Here is an 8,707-nt window from a genome sequence, read left to right as displayed (position 1 = left end):
ACTATTTGTTTCTCGTTAAAATCCTGAGTAAGATATTGAAAAGGAGAGAAGTTCGGTTTTTATTGCATATATCGACGTTTCAGCCGGAATAGAGCGGTTTTACGTGTACATCTTCCTTCGGTAATATAAACGGAAAATCAGGAACATTTTATTTAATTCTAATGAAAACACATTGATTTTTATCATTTGTATTTGAGACCTTAAACACCTTCATTTTCAATCAACTATTTGTTTCTCGTGAAAATACAGAGTAAGATATCATATATCATATATCTTTTCTTGGATCTAAATAATACGAAACCTCGCTCAATGATTTGAAGTCAAAATCCTCAAATATGATAATATAGTGACTTTTTTCACGTTATTCATGTAGTGTGATTTTACGTATATATATTCGTTTTTACCAATATTTCGATACTACTTCATGTTTTCTCACGATATGTGATTTGGCCTTCAAATCTCAGAATTTCACAAATTATGCATTTTTAAGCAAGTTTTCTTGCATTTTGTTTTGTACTAAAAATCATCGAATTTAGCAATATTTTGACCTTTAGAATCCACTTTTCCTTTATGTGATTTAAACAAAATATCATCGGATTAGGCAATATTTTGCCGTTTTTCCACGTTTTTTGAATTTTCAGTTTATTGTTATTAATTCATAAATATACGATAAAAATTATGCAAACACATAATTGATCAGAAAATAACCTTAAATACTGCATTTTCAATCATCTATTTGTTTCTCGTTAAAATACAGAGTAAGATATTAAAAAGGGGAGAAAATCTGTTTTTATTGCATATATCGACGTTTCAGCCGGATTAGAACGGTTTTACGTGCACATCTTCCATCGGTAATATAAACCGAAAATCAGGAACATTTTAGTTAATTTTAATGAAAACACATTGATTTTTATCATTTGTATAGGAAGCAACATCTTTATACGTCTTTTTTTAGGGTCTAAAAAACAACGAAACGTCGCTTTATGATTCGAAGTTAAAATCCTCAAATTTGGCATGATAATGACTTTTTCACGTTTTTCATGTAGTTTGATATTACGTAAATATATTCATTTTTACCAATATTTGGATACTATTTCATGTAGTATCACGATATGTGATTTGGCTTTCATATCTCAGATTTTCGCATAATATTGCATTTTAAGCAAGTTTTCTTGCATTTTGTTTCGTACTTAAAATCATCGAATTCAGCAATATTTTGACGTTTATCATCCCCTTTTCCATTATGTGATATAAACAAAATATCATCGAATTAGGCAATATTTTGCTGTTTTTCCTCGTTTTTGTGAATATTCAGTTTATTGTTATTAATTCATTAAATATACCATATAAATGATGCAAACACATAATTGATTAGATAATATCCTTAAAAACTTCATTTTCAATCAACTATTTGTGTTCTCTTTAAAATCCTGAGTAAGATATTAAAAAGGAGAGAAGTTCGGTTTTTATTGCATATATCGACGTTTCAGCCGGAATAGAGCGGTTTTACGTGTACATCTTCCATCGGTAATATAAACCGAAAATCAGGAACATTTTAGTTAATTTTAATGAAAACACATTGATTTTTATCATTTGTATTGGAAGCAACAACTTTATACGTCTTTTCAAGGGTCTAAAAAATACGAAACCTCGCTTTATGATTCGAAGTTAAAATCCTCAAATTTGGCATAATAATGACTTTTTCACGTTTTTCATGTAGTTTGATATTACGTATATATATTCATTTTTACCAATATTTCGATACTATTTCATGTAGTATCACGATATGTGATTTGGCCTTCAAATCTCAGATTTTCGCATAATATTGCATTTAAGCAAGTTTTCTTGCATTTTGCTTCGTACTAAAAATCATCGAATTCAGCAATAGTTTGACGTTTATCATCCCCTTTTCCTTTATGTGATATAAACAAAATATCATCGAATTAGGCAATATTTTGCTCTTTTTCCACGTTTTTGTGAATTTTCAGTTTATTGGTATTAATTCATTAAATATACGATAAAAATGATGCAAACACATAATTGATTAGATAATATCCTTAAATACTTCATTTTCAATCAACTTTTTGTTTCTCGTTAAAATCCTGAGTAAGATATTGAAAAGGAGAGAAGTTCGGTTTTTATTGCATATATCGACGTTTCAGCCGGAATAGAGCGGTTTTACGTGTACATCTTCCATCGGTAATATAAACGGAAAATCAGGAACATTTTAGTTAATTCTAATGAAATCACATTGATTTTTATCATTTGTATTGGAAACAACATTGTCATATGTCTTTTCTTGGATCTAAATAATACGAAACCTCGCTTTATGATTCGAAGTTAAAATCCTCAAATTTGGTATAATAGTGACTTTTTCACGTTTTCCAAGTAGTTTGATATTACGTAAATATATTCATTTTTACCAATATATCGATACTATTTCATGTAGTATCACTGTATGTGATTTGGCCTTCAAATCTCAGATTTTCGCATAATACTGCATATGAAGCAAGTTTTCTTGCATTTTGTTTCGTACTAAAAATCATCGAATTCAGCAATATTTTGACGTTTATCATCCTCTTTTCCTTTATGTCATGTAAACAAAATATCATCGAATTAGGCAATATTTTGCTGTTGTTCCACGTTTTTGTGAATTTAGTTTATTGCTATTAATTAATTATAATAATGGAGAGGGGAGAAGATCTGTTTTTATTGCATATATCGACGTTTCAGCCGGAGTAGAGCGGTTTTACGTGTACATCTTCCATCGGTAATATAAACAAAAAATCAGGCACATTTTAGTTAATTCTAATGAAAACACATTGATTTTTATCATTTGTATTTGAAACATCAGTGTCATATGTCTTTTCTTGGATCTAAATAATACGAAACCTCGCTCAATGATTTGAAGTTAAAACCCTCAAATATGGTAATATAGTGACTTTTTTCACGTTATTCATGTACTGTGATTTTACGTATATATATTCGTTTTTACCAATATTTCGATACTACTTCATGTTTTCTCACGATATGTGATTTGGCCTTCAAATCTCAGAATTTCTCAAATTTTGAATTTTTAAGCAAGTTTTCTTGCATTTTGTTTTGTACTAAAAATCATCGAATTTAGCAATATTTTGACCTTTATCATCCATATTTCCTTATGTGATTTAAACAAAATATCATCGAATTAGGCAATATTTTGCTGTTTTTCCACGTTTTTGTTCAATTTTCAGTTTATTGCTATTAATTCATTAAATATACGATAAAAATTATGCAAACACATAATTGATTAGATAATACCCTTAAATGCTTCATTTTCACTCAACTATTTGTTTCTCGTTAAAATCCTGAGTAAGATATTGAAAAGGAGAGAAGTTCGGTTTTTATTGCATATATCGACGTTTCAGCCGGAATAGAGCGGTTTTACGTGTACATCTTCCATCGGTAATATAAACGGAAAATCAGGAACATTTTAGTTATTTCTAATGAAAACACATTGATTTTTATCATTTGTATTGGAAACAACATTGTCATATGTCTTTTCTTGGATCTAAATAATACGATACCTCGCTTTATGATTCGAAGTTAAAATCCTCAAATTTGGTATAATAGTGACTTTTTCACGTTTTTCATGTAGTTTGATATTACGTAAATATATTCATTTTTACCAATATTTCGATACTGTTTCATGTAGTATCACGGTATTTGATTTGGCCTTCAAATCTCAGATTTTCGAATAATATTGCATATTTAGCAAGTTTTCTTGCATTTTGTTTCGTACTAAAAATCATCGAATTCAGCAATATTTTGACGTTTATCATAACCTTTTCCTTTATGTGATATAAACAAAATATCATCGAATTAGGCAACATTTTGCTGTTTTTCCACGTTTTTGTGAATATTCAGTTTATTGTTATTAATTCATTAAATATACGATAAAAATGATGCAAACACATAATTGATTAGATAATATCCTTAAATACTTCTTTTTCAATCAACTATTTGTTTCTCGTTAAAATCCTGAGTAAGATATTGAAAAGGAGAGAAGTTCGGTTTTTATTGCATATATCGACGTTTCAGCCGGAATAGAGCGGTTTTACGTGTACATCTTCCATCGGTAATATAAACCGAAAATCAGGAAAATTTTAGTTAATTCTAATGAAACACATTGATTTTTATCATTTGTATTGGAAACACCATTGTCAAATGTCTTCTCTTGGATCTAAATAATACGAAACCTCGCTCTATGATTCGAAGTTAAAATCCTCAAATTTGGTATAATAGTGACTTTTCACGTTTTCCAAGTAGTTTGATATTACGTAAATATATTCATTTTTACCAATATATCGATACTATTTCATGTAGTATCACTCTCTTGAGACTCTGCATCACTATCTTTGGCCTCTGCATCACTCTCTTGAGCCTCTGCAACACTCTCTTCAGCCTCTGCATCACTCTCTTAAGCCTCTACATCCCTCTCTTGATCCTCTGCATCACTCACATGATCATCTGCATCCCTCTCTTGAACTCCTGCATCCCTCTCATGAGCCTCTGCATCCCTCGCTTGAGCCTTTGCATCACTCTCTTAAGCTTCTGCATCCCTCTCTTGAGCCTCTGCATCCCTCTCTTCAGCCTCTGCATCCGTCTCTTAAGCCTCTGCATCACTCTCTTACGCCTCTGCATCACTCTCGAAAGCCTCTGAATCACTCTCTTGAGCCTCTGCATCCCTCTTTAGAGCCTCTGCATCACTTTCTTAAGCCTCTGCATCACTCTCTTAAGCCTCTGCATCACTCTCGTAAACCTCTGAATCACTCTCTTGAGCCTCTGCATCATTCTCTTGAGCCTCTTCAACTCTCTCTTCAGCCTCTGCATCCCTCACTCTCTTTCTCACTCCTCTGCATCCCTCACTCAACCACACACACACCAACATCTTCCTTCGGTAATATAAACGGAAAATCAGGAACATTTTATTTAATTCTAGTGAAAACACATTGATTTTTATCATTTGTATTTGAGACCTTAAACACCTTCATTTTCAATCAACTATTTGTTTCTCGTGAAAATACAGAGTAAGATATCATATATCATATATCTTTTCTTGGATCTAAATAAGACGAAACCTCGCTCAATGATTTGAAGTCAAAATCCTCAAATATGATAATATAGTGACTTTTTTCACGTTATTCATGTAGTGTGATTTTACGAATATATATTCGTTTTTACCAATATTTCGATACTACTTCATGTTTTCTCACGATATGTGATTTGGCCTTCAAATCTCAGAATTTCACAAATTATGCATTTTTAAGCAAGTTTTCTTGCATTTTGTTTTGTACTAAAATTCATCGAATTTAGCAATATTTTGACCTTTAGAATCCACTTTTCCTTCATGTAATTTAAACAAAATATCATCGAATTAGGCAATATTTTGCAGTTTTTCCACGTTTTTGTGAATTTTCAGTTTATTGTTATTAATTCATAAATATACGATAAAAATTATGCAAACACATAATTGATCAGAAAATAACCTTAAATACTGCATTTTCAATCATCTATTTGTTTCTCGTTAAAATACAGAGTAAGATATTGAAAAGGGGAGAATTTCTGTTTTTATTGCCTATATCGACGTATCAGCCGGATTAGAACGGTTTTACGTGCACATCTTCCATCGGTAATATAAACCGAAAATCAGGAACATTTTAGTTAATTTTAATGAAAACACATTGATTTTTATCATTTGTATAGGAAGCAACATCTTTATACGTCTTTTTTTAGGGTCTAAAAAATAACGAAACGTCGCTTTATGATTCGAAGTTAAAATCCTCAAATTTGGTATAATAGTGACTTTTTCACGTTTTTCATGTAGTTTGGTATTACGTAAATATGTTCATTTTTACCAATATTTCGATACTATTTCATGTAGTATCACGATATGTGATTTGGCCTTCATATCTCAGATTTTCGCATAATACTGCATTTGAAGGAACTTTTCTTGCATTTTGTTTCATCATCCCTCATTCCTGCATTTGAAGGAATGAGAACGAAGGGATGGATCTGCGGCGAGAGGGAAGACGATGGGAAGGGCGGGATGGGATAGGGGCGGGAGTGGGAAGGGCAGAAGGATGGAGGATGAGCAGGTTTATGAGAGGGAGGAAAAGGGAAGGAGAAGGTGCCAGAACGAGAGGAGGGAGTTTGGTAGTAAAATAGGAGAGGGAGTGGGGAGGGTGATGATAGATGGTTATGATAAATGGATAGATTAATGGAAAATTTATATAGGTAGATAGATGGATGGATACATTGATTGCTAAATATATATATTGACGGATAGACGGATGCACAGATGAGTTGATGGACGGAAAGACAGATGACTAGATGGATGGATAGAAAGATGAGTTGATGGACGGATACATGGATAGATAGATGTATATAATGATAAATGGTTGATTTAATGGGAAGATAGATTGATGGATTGACAGATGTAAGTAGATAGATAGATGGATACATTGATGGATACATTTGTGCTAGGTGAACAGTCGAATCAGGTTAAAGAATATCTTTCGATTTGCTATTGCATCAACCGGGATTCGATCGGGGACCATTAGGATTATTACCATCGAACTCTCTCCATTTAGACGCTAGGCCTCCAGTTTGTGTGTGTGTGTGTTAGTTAGAGAGAAATAGATGTAGTAGATATAAAAGAGGATAAATACATTTATTTGATAGGCGGGGTCCAAGAGCTAATAACTCGATTCTGCAGATACATATAGTAGATACAAGGATAAAACACCACACACACACACACACACACACACACACACATACACACACACACACACACACACACAAAGGGGCCTCGTAGCCTGGTGGATAGCGCGCAGGACTCGTAATTCTGTGGCGCGGGTTCGATTCCCGCACGAGGCAGAAACAAATGGGCAAAGTTTCTTTCATCCTGAATGCCCCTGTTACCAAGCAGTAAATAGGTACCTGGGAGTTAGTCAGCTGTCACGGGCTGCTTCCTGGGGTGTGTGTATGTGTGTGTGGTGTGAAAAAAAAGTAGTTAGTGTAGTTAGTAAACAGTTGATTGACAGTTGAGAGGCGGGCCGAAAGAGCAAAGCTCAACCCCCGCAAAACACAACTAGGTGAATACAACTAGGTAAATACACACACACACACTAGTTGATAATGGACTGTTTTGTGTTCGTATCCATGTGTACTATTGTCATGACCGACAGACACGTGAAGCTATGTGTTTATGTGTACCTGTAATTAAACTGACATGTGTACGGTAATTATCTGTATGTGTCCATTTTAAAGGTACATATTAGTGAATGTTTATTTATGTAAATTGATTGACATATGTACGTATGCGCGCGTTTAGTGTTACTGTAATTTATATGGTTAACATGTATACGTTTGAATGACATAGTTTCCCATTATTGTCACATTTTTTGTTACTGTTTCGCTGTTCACTCTCACTCTCTGACCCCCGTCGACTAATTGTGCTCACGTGTGTTTGTTCAAGGTACGGTAACCATTGGCTTTTTACCCAATAATTTGCAACTATTTGCAAACAAACATTTCTAAAGAACATCTATGTTTCTGATAAATATTCTTTTTCCTAACATACAAGTCAATCACACAGTACCTAACCTCAGTTAGAAACACTTTTCTTACTATCTCTCACAACGTCTTTTGCATATATATCCTATCTTAATCAATTGATAATTTAAATTCATAACTGGCAACCCTCTTCCAGCGCCTTCAAGGCCACCAAACATCATTCCTTTCCAATAACCTCTCCCAAATTATCTTTTGCACCAATACACACACTAGGGGGCTTTATAGCTGAGTGGACAGCGCTCTCGACTCGTAATCCTAGGGTTAAAGTTCGATCCCCCGGTGATGGCGCAAACGAAAATCAGCAGAGTTTCATTCATTCTGATGCTTCTCTTACCTAGCAGTACATAGGTACTTGGGCATTAGACACCTGTTACGGGCTGCTTCCTGGGTGTGTGTATGTGGAATTTTTTTTTTATTAGCTAGTAAAAATTGATTGATTGACAGTTGAGAGGCGGGCCGAAAGAGCAGAGCTCAACCCTCGCACGAACAACTAGGTGAACACCACTAGATAAATACTAACTAACCACGATCTCGTATAATCTATTACACACGCTACCACGCCCCACCCCCCACCTCCCCCCACTCCCTAAATCACTCTACCTAAGTCATTAAAATATAAAACAAATCAATTAATACACCAAAAATACTAACTATAAATAAAGGAACCAAATTTTAAACATACAGCGACTCCAGCGTGGTCTAGTCGGAGGAGAACGTGTTCTCATCTGGATAGATGGCGATCGAGCCTGTCGGAACGGTTGTGTAACTGCAGGGCACAAATATTTGTGTGTCCCCTCCTGTAGCTGCCTCTGTTTCGACAGGTTCCCTGGCCTGGCCCTAGGAAAGTGGGGAAGGGGTGAAATCCGTTGGGCCCACGGATGGATACCTTGGATCCATAGACCTAGGGTAGGTCTAATCACCTGGGATTCGAACCCACGGTGGGAATAAGGGAGATGATTTGGGGGAGGAGGGACACAAATGGTTCCTGGAACCAAACCTCACATAAATCCGGCCACTCACACACCCCCTTATCCGAACATTCACAGGGACACTCACACACACACACATCCATAGACTGTGATAAGGC

This window comes from Procambarus clarkii, chromosome 19 (assembly GCF_040958095.1).
Source record: "Procambarus clarkii isolate CNS0578487 chromosome 19, FALCON_Pclarkii_2.0, whole genome shotgun sequence".
Taxonomy (NCBI): Eukaryota; Metazoa; Arthropoda; class Malacostraca; order Decapoda; family Cambaridae; genus Procambarus; species Procambarus clarkii.
This window is presented reverse-complemented; position numbering follows the sequence as displayed.